Raw genomic sequence first — 12,606 nt, 5'->3', positions numbered from 1 at the left:
TGTGTGCGTGTGTGTGCAGCTCAGCCTACTAAATTGGAAGCGTTTTTATGGTTCAATTAATATATGCTTTCCAAAATTGAAAAGTGTGCATTTGGGACACAAATATGTGACAAATGTGTTGTTGTGAAGAGTTACTACCAGTATTATTAACTAAGGCTATTATAAGTTACCCATGTATAGACATTCCATATTGACGAAGCATTCGTTTAATTAACGCTGGCAACAGTACCTGATGCAGTGAGGTGATCACTACTGGTAATCATATAAATAATGTCCACTTATCTACTCTTGTCTGATGTGGTCACTGTTACAAAATAGTATTAGCTCGGCACACTTTTCATTGGACATAAACAGCTCTTATTACTGAATAGGTTGGAGCCCCTACTTTAGCATATTCTTAGGAAGGAATCTGGGTTTGCCCACTTTTCATGATTCATTAGCTTTCTTGTCTATAGCACTCTTTCTTCTCAATAGCTGCTCCCTGCTTCTCATTGGACACCATGCCTCCCTATTCTTTTGTTTGTCCCAACCCTCGACTATTTCTGGTTTACTATGGTTTTTCAATGGACGAGTACTCCTGCTGCTAATGGCAGGACATTCCTTTTCCTTAATATTTTGGTGGCATTTTACTTTTTGTGCTTTTTGGAGGAACACGCCCTTTCTCTTTTCTCTGCCCCCTTCACTATCGCTGTGGCTTACTTTCTGCCCTCACTCTCTCCCGCATTTCACTCCCCTGCCCCTTGATCTTTTTTCCTCCCACCACTTGCTGTTAGTGTGGCCTTTTCATCACTCCAATCCTCCACTTTTCCCCTATTTCAATATTCCTATTTGGAACCAGAACACAACAAACATGGCCGTCGGCCACTGCTCCTCATTGCTGTTCCCCTGTACATGCCTCTTCTGCTGTTGGCTTTGTTTATGATTGTAAAAAGTGTGCCCTCTTCGCCAAATCAGATGTCCACTTTAAAATCCATATAGAAGGATGGTTGTTGCACAACAAAGAAGAGAAGAACATTAGTGGCCTGAAAGTTCGTTTGTCTGTGCAGACCTTTTGGTTTACTGTTAGTCAAAAATCATGTGATACTTTATTGATAGGTTGTCCACCATCACAATGATAAGGTAATGCGGATGTTGTGACTAAAGCAGATAAACATATAAGTGTCTGGCTGAATATATTAGTTGGTCTAGCACTTAAAACTACTACAATGACTTGAAAATGTAATTCAGTTATCGATGAAACCTGATGATGGTCAAGGGTCATTTAAATGTGCATATTGGATTCTACCTCAACAAAAGATGGGCATGCAAATTAAAGTCTTCAGCGACCTGTGAACTAAGTATGATCCAAATAATGGTGGTTGCATTTGTGTCATGAATGTATGCACCAATATTTCTATATCACATCGATTTCGGACAATTGTGCACCAATAGTTTTGGATTGTGGTTTTGGCACTTGCAACTGTACCAATGCTCAACAGCATGTGCACTGTCTAATAAGCGCAAAAGTAATGTAAACTGACCGACCGGACAGTCCACGTTTTTGCATGCTTCAATTAGTCATAGTGCTACAGGGTTTCACTGGCACAAGTGTAATCAAAGTAGACCTACCTTGGTGTAATCTAGACAATCTGGCTGTATTTCATCACCATGTCTTTTGTTAAAACGATCTGGTTTGTGGTGGCTGCTCTTCCTGGGGTTGCTTATTTCACGAGTCCAAAGAGTGTTACTATGTTTACGATTTTAGGTAAAGGTTTCATAATTTGATGAGTAAGATTTAAGAAATGCATATCACTTTAGTGTAGAGCCACGAGGGTCTTATTTTTCCTTTTTTAGAGGCATTTTCTTGCTCTCTTTTGTCACCCTTCTTATCTATTCATGTGTTTCCTCTTCCCACTTATCTACCTTCTGGTAACCTGGAGTACTTAAGATTTTTATCATAGCTAATATACCTATGAGATTTGCTAAGGAATGTACTCGTATTATTTCATATGTTGTACGCCACTACATGTCTGTATGCATTATTCAAGAAACATAATGCTTTCTCAGGAAGTATAGGTATTACTAATAAAAATATATGACCGCTGCAGAAATCTACTTGCCTAGCAAAAGACAGAACTTCATCTTGATGTTGTCATATCTATATATAGCTCGGTGTACTGTGGGTTTTTTGAGAATCATTGGATATTTGGGATGTTTGATGGTCACAAGTGTAGATCTGCATAAAATATATTTAACATACACACTACGAAAATTCTTAACATGATGGATGGAAAAATAGATGCATGACCATGAACACATCACTGAATGTTGTGCACCTCGAAAGAACATCTAATGATATAACACCTTTGACGTGGCACATCCTTAATAAGGCAAAGCGAAGGTTGACCGGATCCAACAAATCCTTCATCATGTATGTCACAAGTGTCACTCTTGTTTCCAAGTTTCTGTGTGGATAATTCTGATGAGTCAAGATCACTTTCCCACCTTGCTCATATCATTAGGGGTTCTGTGAACATATAAAAGAAGCTTGAATCATTTGACCCGCATCTCTGATGTTCCTTCATCTTGGTAAGTGCTCTTAGATTTTCCCCACTATGCAACCAGTTTCAATTACGGAGTAGGCCCATTGTCATGGGATTATGTCTAGACATAAAAAGTAATATAGTTAGCTACCATTTCCTTCCCAGCCTGCTTTATTTGAAGTATCATTGAAAGACTATTAGTTGAATATTTACATACTTATACAAATTTTCCAAAGTCCAAATAGCCTTAGAAAATTAACAGCGGACCTCTACCTGCACAGAACATATGATTTTAATCTTTGCAATATTCAAGAGTATGTTATTCACTGAAAAGCAGACCCACAGCAATGCTTAAAAGCTTTGGCGGAAGGGACTGTACATTATCAGGCAGCCTTTTCTCCTACAAAACAAGAGCACACATTCCAAAGGAAGTGCCAGCATTAAATTAATAAAAAATACTGGATATTTATTGATATCACTATCTTATGTTGAATTATGGTGTGGCTTTATAATGCTCAACGATACCTGCAAACGGAATGCATGTCTTTAATGCAATCAAAAGTCAGAAGGTTTGTTTGTCTTTTTGTGATAAACCAATATGGTTCCTACTAATTCAGTAAGACTGTGCATTTGAGCAACATAAGCATCAAAACTATGGGGACTGAGTCCTCTCATGCCATCAGAATATGTTGACCTATTTCCTGGCTAGCTCGCAGTGTGCCATCTTGACCATAAACCTTAGGTGTCTGCAACCTCAGAACATGACAACCCTAATTCCCCCATGGAAATCATGGAACCAGATATACACTTTCGTTGCTATCTCAGGCATGTCCAGAGAGATACACAAGATATACACAAATTGGCATTTCAAACATTTATTGAAGCAATTGGATTCTTCCAGATACCTTAGAGTGGTCTAACTGCTCATTTACCTGTATGCATGTATCATCTGGTATCCTGCCTTGGTGTAGAGCAGGCCGCTGCAACTCTCTGTATAGTGATGGGATCCAGCTGGCCTAGAATTCAGGCTTGGAGTTTCTACGACAATCCTTTGAAATGCTCCTCTGCATAACAAAGGCTTAGTGCAGCCTATATATTAAAACTGGGCCCATTTGTTCTGTGCCTGAGCTCTGGTCCAGTTGCCATTGTTGATTTTACCCACCCAGACAACAAACAAGGAAATTTGTGCAGTGTACCTAGTTCTTGTACATAATGTTCTATGGTATGAGAATGTGCCTATGCAGAAATATATTAGTAAGCAAATCTTTTCAGAATACACCATTTCATATGGGCGTGCAAGCAAATGTGTGCTAAAAGTCTCTGTTTAAAAAGATGTCAACTTTAAACGTGAACATTTTAAATGGAAGGGTTTATGCACAGAGCCTATAAACTTCACGTCACCAGCACCACATGCTACTAACGCGGACCCATATTGCCCACTCGGGGGACCGATTTTGAAGAAGTTTTTTCCCAATACCATCTTTCCCTCCAAATAGCTAGTAAACACTCTCCCTCTGGTCTGCATCATAGATATTGTAGCAGCCATCGCACAGTGAGTAGCAACGTCATGAGAAGCTCAGAAGTTAAGGGGGAGCCCACTTCAGCTCTCGTTATGCTTCTTTTTATGATTTCAGAAAAGATTTAAGGCTGTGATCTTAACATTGTGATTGAAATATCACGTTAAACTACTACTATCTATCTTGCCATTCAATGCAATGGTATGGTTTAATATACTAGACTGAAGTGTGATGCAAAGATCATATCATGGAGCAAGACTCTGTTTTGAATTTTGAAGAGTCCTTTTCATATATGTATTCGAGTCTCCTAGTCAAGCAACAGCAGGTCCCCGTCCCTCCCAAAAACCTGAGGTCAGTGCTGCTGGTGGTGACCCTGCAGGAGACAGGTACTCAAATGCAAAAACAAATAGTTTTGAGGCACACTTTAAAACCATTGGTGTTGCATTATTTATTTTTAAAGCGTGCTGTCAACGAAAACAGAACAAGCCTGTCACCAGCAACAAGAGCGATCCTTGCCAGTAGTAAAACTGGCTCTACCCAGAGAGACTACCAGAAAAAATGCCTGGTTCCTAGACGCGCCAATCCGGGCCAGTTTAGAAATGATGGAATCTTATGGGCGCATTATACCCGAAGGTAGTGACAACAAATAAGCCTGACCATGGTAGAAAGTCCATGTATTGTCCTGGTTCAAGGTGCCTAGGATGATATCCACCCTGACAATGAAATTACCTCTAATAGAAAGCACTCGCCGTTTGCCTGGACCCTGTGTTCGGCATTCCTTAACTCTACAATAAAACTGGTGGTCATTAGCCTACCTTTATATGGTCGCCATGAACAAAGTAGAAAAGGAATAAAGTAACCTCGTAAGATGGGAGGATGGTGCTGGTTAAGTCTAACCGTGTTTCTGCTTCAGGCCTGATTCTGTGGTGCTTCTGCTACTGGGATACTAAAGCACTGTATTTGCTCAACTGACCATCATCTTATAGAGGAGAAAAGCTGTTCTTTGAAGGAGGTTTCATCTTCTCTTTAGAGACTACCTACTTGTAGTCATTGCCCCCTTTACTGAATTTTCCTTCCAATAGAGTGTTCTTCTCCTATCTTTAATCCCCTGTAGGGTTTTCTCCTGCTTCTTGAAGGGTTAGAAAATATCTCCTTCATTTTTCAGTGGATTTTGCCCCGTGCCTCTTAAACTCACTAACCGTTTCAGTCTGTACTCTGTTCCTATGAAGTTCCCTGTTTCTCTGACTTATTATGCACGAGTGGCTTCTTGCTTTTCCCATTCCCACTTGATCCACTGTCCTACCTTCCACCTGATGGTTGCACATTGGCAGATGTCGGGGAAAATACAACAAAGGGTAAAACGAAAACCACAATTGTATACTTTCAGGGTGGCAGGATCAACGGGAAATGCACCAGACGTGCATCATGGCCATAGAGTGCAAAAACGTGGGGGCATGTCAGGGGCAGGGCACTTAGAAGTTGTACCAGTTTTCAAATATCACCACAGTATCATTGAATATCTCCTTGGGGTTGACTAGGACAAACCCATGAGCCCAGCTGATTGAGCCTCAATCAGTCGTTCTCTGCCTCCAATATGCTTCATGGCCAAGAATATTAAGTGACTGAGGTGTTTAGCTGCAGTGTCCATTAAAACATCAAACAGGTGCAGAGGAGTTGATAATCTCTGATAACGCCATCCATGGAGACCATGTAATTAATTTCTGAATTGCATGTGCTGCCTCTACGATCTAACAAAAATCCTGCTGTAAAAGCAGGCCCTGTGGTGTCATTGGATCAAAATTGGGGGGGGGGAGATTTACCAAATATCCACTCAATGCAGCCCAGCCTTCCGCGAGGCTGCACTGCGTTGCATGACAGGGAAGGAGCAGGTGACTGCCATATTTTCAAAGATATGGGTCTCGCCTCCCCCTTTCTCCTTCCTTGCACCTAGTTTAAAAGGGTGCAGTTTTCTCATTCTAAACCCCATCTAGTATGTTTAGTAAATTGGGTTTAGCATGAGAAGCTGGGGGTGGTTGCATGGGAACAACAATGCACCACCCTTGGCACGCCACCATGGCGCAAAGTAATGCAAAACGATTTTTCGCTGTTTTGCGTTACGTTTGTGAGGCAAATAAGGAGCAAAATCGTAGTAAATCTCCCCCTCAGTATCTGCTTCGTTCTCCACCATCGTTCTCACTTCTAGACCCGTATCTATCCTGCAGCAGCGGTCCGTGGTGGGAGTTCCGTGGGGTGGAAGGTAGGTCGGGGAGGGGCAGGGTGGCGGGTACTAAACACCGGAACATGGATAATTGGAGCTAAGTAATCAATTAAATAAATAAAACGAATTTCGTAGCGCGCCCTGTATCACAAAATGCGGTGCAGCGCGCGCTACGAAATTCGTTTTATTTATTTAATTGTTTACTTACCTCCAATTATCCATATTCCGGTGTTTAGTACACCCCACCCTGCCCCTCCCCCGCCCCGCGGAACTCCCTCCACGGACTGCTGCTGCTATCCTGCCTCTTCCTATCTTTTTTTGAAGTATCTGAACTGGAACTAAACACGAATGATGCCTTAAAATGCGAATTATACTCTGCTATTTAAATGCAAAGCTCACTGATGGCTGTGTGAATTTGGTCCACAAAAATAGTTGCATTTATAGGCATAATATTCAGGTAAATTCGGATGTAACCATCCCTAAGGTAGCTTGCGGTACATTAGCATCTATTATAAAGGGAAGTGTCTCTACTACGGGTCGGGGTGAGATGTGTTGACGGATGGTAAGAACAGCTGCTCCGTCCCCTCATTGGAACAGAAGGTGCTGCATCGAAAAGCAAAACAAATCACGGAGCTTCTCCTGCTGCTGAACATTTTATCACAAAACAAACCTTATTGCTATGGAAATGCCGGCGGATCTTAAGAAATGTTTCCATAGTGAGGCAAAACAGAAGGTGTTGCGCCGTAGAAATATGATGATTATTTAAGGTAGGTTGCAAGCCCCTCCCTATATCAAAGCACTAAATGGCCATTAACACCACCTGTTTTTGACACAACAAGCCATATTTACCGCCTTATTTGAGTCTTTTTATAGGTGAACAGGCGAAGAAAGCGAAAACAATGAGGCCATTTTCAACTATCAGTCATGCCTATGTGTACATACATGCATATAAACAGGGTAATTACCATGTGTTTCGTATGCATAAGTGCCAGAACGCCATTTGACAAGCACTCAGCGCGCCATTAAATGAAAGCACTCAAGCCTGTCGTTTCCCCGCTCATGCATAAATCAAGAGCTACTAAAATGTGACATTCCAGGAAGATTCAGACTGGATAAAGCTGAGAAAGACATTTATGTTTATATATATTTTTAAGAAATTTCACAATTGCACACACCCATTAATAGACTTTAAGAACTACTACCGCATTCAGTCTCGTGCACACTGAGACACAGACAATTGGGTACACTCAAGCATGCGGGTACACTCAAAGATGCGGGTACACTCAAGCATGCGGGTACACTCAAGCATGGGGGTACACTCTAGCATGGGGGTATACTCAAGCACGCGGGTACGACGCTATTAACAATAATACAAAGAATCACGTCCGTACTAAACCTCACATGGGGATGTTGTATAATAGTAAAACACAAACACTTACCTGAGATAGCTAAGCGATACAATGGTAGTTGAGACAATGTTGTAAATGCTCACAAATTGACCGCAAAGTTTAGAAATAGATGAACGAATATTAATGCCTGACCCTAATTACCGCTCACAACAAACAACCCATAGGATCAGAACCGGGGTAATTATATTCGGAATGGACTTGGATTGAATACTTATTGTGGTTCACTTTTTAGTGGGGGTTGATCGGATAAAATTAGAAGTTCAATAATATATCTGCATCTGACCCCTTCATACACCAATTGCTCTACTCACGCATACACATCTGCCAGGCAAATTGACATAACTGCTGATCCATAAGATGATCAATCAAATTAGTATAGCCATCTTCCTCACCCATCAAACACCAAGAAGTATCCTCACAAACTCATTGTAGTTGATACAGTCACCCAGCATACATATCCAAACTAACAACCACACATCATGGCAAGCAAAATCAGGTTTGAGAACAGTTGAAAGGGCGCCATAATGTGCATTACAAGGGTAAAGTTTGTGATATGTTAATTTCAATCAAAGAATAAATGGTTCTTTGGGACTAACGCTAGTCGTCCCATGAGGTAAGAATGCATGCCAATATTTTTGATAATGCACAAGAATCACAATTTTATTTTTGCTAATCAATGGTGCTAAACAATATGTTAATAAAGTACAGATGATGCAGTGCTCATAAGTGCAATAGTTAACATATGATACATATATACAATGTAGATATTCATGTATCAAACTTATAAGCCCAGCATGAATGCTGTTTCAGAAAACATAATTGTTGCAAATAATAGTGGGTCTCCTCAGGACTAGAACTCCGTCTGACCCAGCACCAAATAAGTAATTTATTACAATGTCAATTAACCTCATGGGCATTTTTCTTACTTAAAACACACAATAATGTTAGTAAAAATGCATACCTCTCAATGGTAGGTGACTTACCTATATAGAGGTCTAATTCAATGATGTCAGTGTTCCTTTTTTATGTAATAAAATCAACGCATATGCATCACCTTATGTCACTTCCAGGTGGACCAGCTTGCAAACAGTCAAGGGCACACGTATTGTGTAACTCCCTCTTATTCTTTATGTACTTTGTACATCTGTTTAAAATGTCTCAAGAGAAGCAGACAGGTGATTGAAAAAATCGCTACAGCTTATGTTCCATGCACCCTGAATCACCCAGTTTATGTAAGTCAACCGATAATCACAAATGAACAATGTCCTCAGCAAGTGCTCTGCGACTCGCCACAACGCCTTCTCAACAAATCTGTGAGAGTGCCATTGTCTCAAGGGGTTCATATTAAGAAAAGAATGTCCCATAGAGGATCACCTCATATTATCTGCCTGGTTTGGGGCCACATGCCTCTGTCCCCGTGTTTATACTCCGGGACTGGTCACGGCGGTCTCCTTATTTTCTCCAAATCGGTCTCATAAATATCCCATACATGTCAAACACTTCTCTTATTAGCGGGCTTCGGGCTTCCCCAGTGTTTGTATATTATACATAATCTGAGGGGCCTCTATGGAAATTTTCACCCCAAATGTTCTTACCTCCCCAGCTATTCAAACAAAGTCTTAGTGTTATCTTCAACCAAATTGGGTATAGAACACCTCAAGCTCAAAGCATCTCAGCGTTCCAAACAATTGAATTTCAATAGACATGGGGTAGCTGGGCAGTAAAGAACTTGAGCTAAGAAAACAACTAGACCCTCTACCTTGGTGGCCATCTTGAGTCAGGTACATGCATGCTCACTCTGTACCCAGTGCTGATTACTCCTTCTACACAAATGCATTCCAAATGATGGGAACAGCAGTGGCCATTCTAACACTATTCTAGTAAAGGGCTTTCCAGAGGGAAAAGCATCTCTGCTAGTGGTTCACACCCCCTCACCACCTCAATTTTAATCACTATATGTAAGTGGTCTCATGACATACCTTATGGGTGTAGATATCTAGTTCATGTGACCATCATTTACACAACTGTGTTCATACCTAAATATACACTTAATTGGCCTGTGGGAAGCATACCCAGTAATTACTCCAACATGTACATCGATGAGGCAAATGCCTACATCCACTTGTGTCAAAACATGACATATAATTGTTTGTACTCAGCAATATAGAAAAGTGTCCCCTTCATCATGAAAAGTGATACAGCAACTATTCAGAGCCTCTGAGTAACTATTTTCATATATACCTCAGTTTATGAAAGTGTTACAGAAAAGAGTAGCACATGTACAACCAAGATACAAATTTCGAGCATGAGATACAAGTAGCAGACATACCCTACGATATCTGTATACATTGTTATATCCTACACAGTGGAAACCTGCAGCTGTTCATCACTGGATACTTCACATAATCTTTTCACTTTGCTCAAGGTGGCAGTAACTGATCTCAGCTTACAAACATCATTCAGTCCATAAGTCATTCTTTTGAGGAAATCTATTCATCTGCATTCTTTGAGATTTAGCATTTCATTCACATTTCATCCTCTGGAGTCCAATTTGGTCACCTTCACCACGTACCACCTTATCATATGCACTGCCTGGTAAAGCTCTATAAAATGTTTGACAAATGGCGCTCCCATGGTGCAACACCTTATCCTGCTTCGATGTTGGCAAATCCTCTGAGTCGAAGCTGCGGTGAGTGCAAAGTAAGTGATTTTATTATTTTTTTATTTAATTTGACCTATCCCGTCATCTGTTGACTTACCCCCCAACCACCCTAACCCGGCCCTGCCCTGCCAGCCCCATCCCCCCACCACTCTTACCTGTGCCGGCCGCACCTGATCATTGATTGTTACTGTTTTTAGGCACAGATGTGAAAAAACAATTAGAATAACCATCTCCATGTTGATAAATTTCAATGGCTCAATATAGACCTGCAGACTATCCTTAAGAAGGAAAACCTGAGTACTCTCCTAGGCAGTTTATGGCACCATTCTCTCTGTTTCTTCATCAACTTAGTATTGTGATGTTTATGGTAATACGGGAAACTACATGATGGTGGGCTGATCAAAAATGCCCTAAATTTTACTCCATTAGGTCCATTCCCTGGAATGGCCCATACCTGGGGTACCCGCTAAATCCATTGGGGTTGGTATATCCCGGTGAATCATGAGGTTCCCCTTGTAAATGAGGTATTCAGCAGTAAAACTGTTTTTGATTTCGCCTGTAATTTAACATTTTCCCGGATTTTACCTAGGGATTGTAGCTGCTTTCAACAGCTAGAGTCACTGGATGAAAATTACCAGGGCTGCAGATTTCCAGTCAAACCTTTAAATATTGTGGGGCCAGTAACTGCTGTGGCTGCCACATCCACACTAAGGGGCAGATTACGATGTCATTCGGAAAGGCTCTGAATGGGATTCGGAATCTCAGAATCTGATTCGGAACCTATGTTTCTGACCGTATCGTACACATTTCCAACCAACCGATTACGATGCCCGGAAACCGTTCAGGCTGCCCAATTCAGTTCTGAAACACATTTGGACAACCCGAGTCTTTCGGAGCTGAATTGTGCAGCTCAATGGAAAGGGTTTCTGAGCGAGCGATTATGATGAACAATTCGGACAGCTGGTTCGGCCTGCCCGACATGGAACGGCTGTCAGAACTGACTTTGGCGGTCCATTGCGGTCACCCATTCACCCTTAGGCCTCCGGTTGGGGCCCATGTGGGTACCCAAGGGACCCCTCCTTCCAACCATGCACAACGTGGTAGGGACCATGGGGTGCCCGCCACAGGGTGCAAGGTTTTTCCCAACCACCCATTTTTTCAATGGAAGCCTGTGTACTCGTCGGGAACACATGCTTCCATTGAAGTCAATGGGAGTCCGACTAAATGATCTTGGAAAGCATCGTAATCGGTCGGTCAGAATCGCAGAACCCGATTCGGTCGAAAAGGATTCCAAAACCAATTTGGTCAGAAGAGTTTCCGAACAACATCGTAATCGACCCCTAAACCGGATCTCATAACGACACTCGTAGGTTGTGCCAGCTGCTATAATAAGTTGAGATAATAAAGCTACAAACAAGAATTTTTTTGCTTACAATTAGTGGTTTGGAGAGCTGGGAGTTAATTAACATTTGGAAGCAGAGCATATGCATCCTATTTAGAAGAACTGTTTTGCTCAATGGAAGTCATGTGGATATCAGGCAGAACATGTGTCTTGCAGGAAAAATTGAGTTAAGCTTTACAGTAACAAGCTATATTTTTCAAGGTCAGGACAGTCTAATCACTTTTTTTCAATTAATTTGTCGACATACTTAATGTTACAGTTTACTTTCCAAAGTGCAGCGCAATTAAAACGTTTTATTCTCTGCCATATGTTTTTGTATCACGGGATCTGAACCCCCCCTAGCTGCAGTACTGGGAGCATCAGATTCACGAACAGCCGAGAAGTATGGATTAAAGCTGATGCAGGACTGAACTGAAAGAAAGTGAGAAAGAAACTTCCTGGGGAAGAATTGAATGTTTCATAATAAACAGTGTAGTGGATTTGGGGAGACGGAATTTGACCAAGCAACACCCAGGTGGATCTGTAAATAGTGAAGGTTGCATTGGAAAGAGTGGCGCTAGCTCTGCACCGTTGAGGACTAACTCAGAGGGTCCCGGTGAGGTGCAGGGGGAGTGTCTCTGATTTAATTGAAATTTCCTATTTAAATGGGCTCATAGTTTTCAAATGAAGAACGATGCAATGTCCAAAATAAATGATTTTGAAATCCAAGTAATCATTTATTTAATGACCAACATATGGGAAATATCTGTGCTAAAAGGACAAATAATTTATGGAGTGTAAAGTAAATTGAGCATAACACAAGATAATAAAAACATGAATGGATGTTTTGTTTTCAAAAGTATTTTAATTCCTATTTCAGAAGTGATATCCTCCTCT

The 12,606-nt window shown here is 41.2% G+C and overlaps 1 protein-coding gene across 1 annotated transcript in view; it reads left to right on the top strand.

Moving 5' to 3' along the window:
- AGBL1 (AGBL carboxypeptidase 1) overlaps positions 1 to 12,606 on the top strand; it is a 3,971,795-nt gene that overhangs the window by 3,102,044 nt on the left and 857,145 nt on the right. The window lies entirely within an intron of this gene.

This window comes from Triturus cristatus, chromosome 3_1, assembly GCF_964204655.1.
Source record: "Triturus cristatus chromosome 3_1, aTriCri1.1, whole genome shotgun sequence".
NCBI classification, from domain to species: domain Eukaryota; kingdom Metazoa; phylum Chordata; class Amphibia; order Caudata; family Salamandridae; genus Triturus; species Triturus cristatus.
Note: the sequence above shows the minus strand (reverse complement) of the source record. Positions and strands in the feature narration are given on the sequence as shown.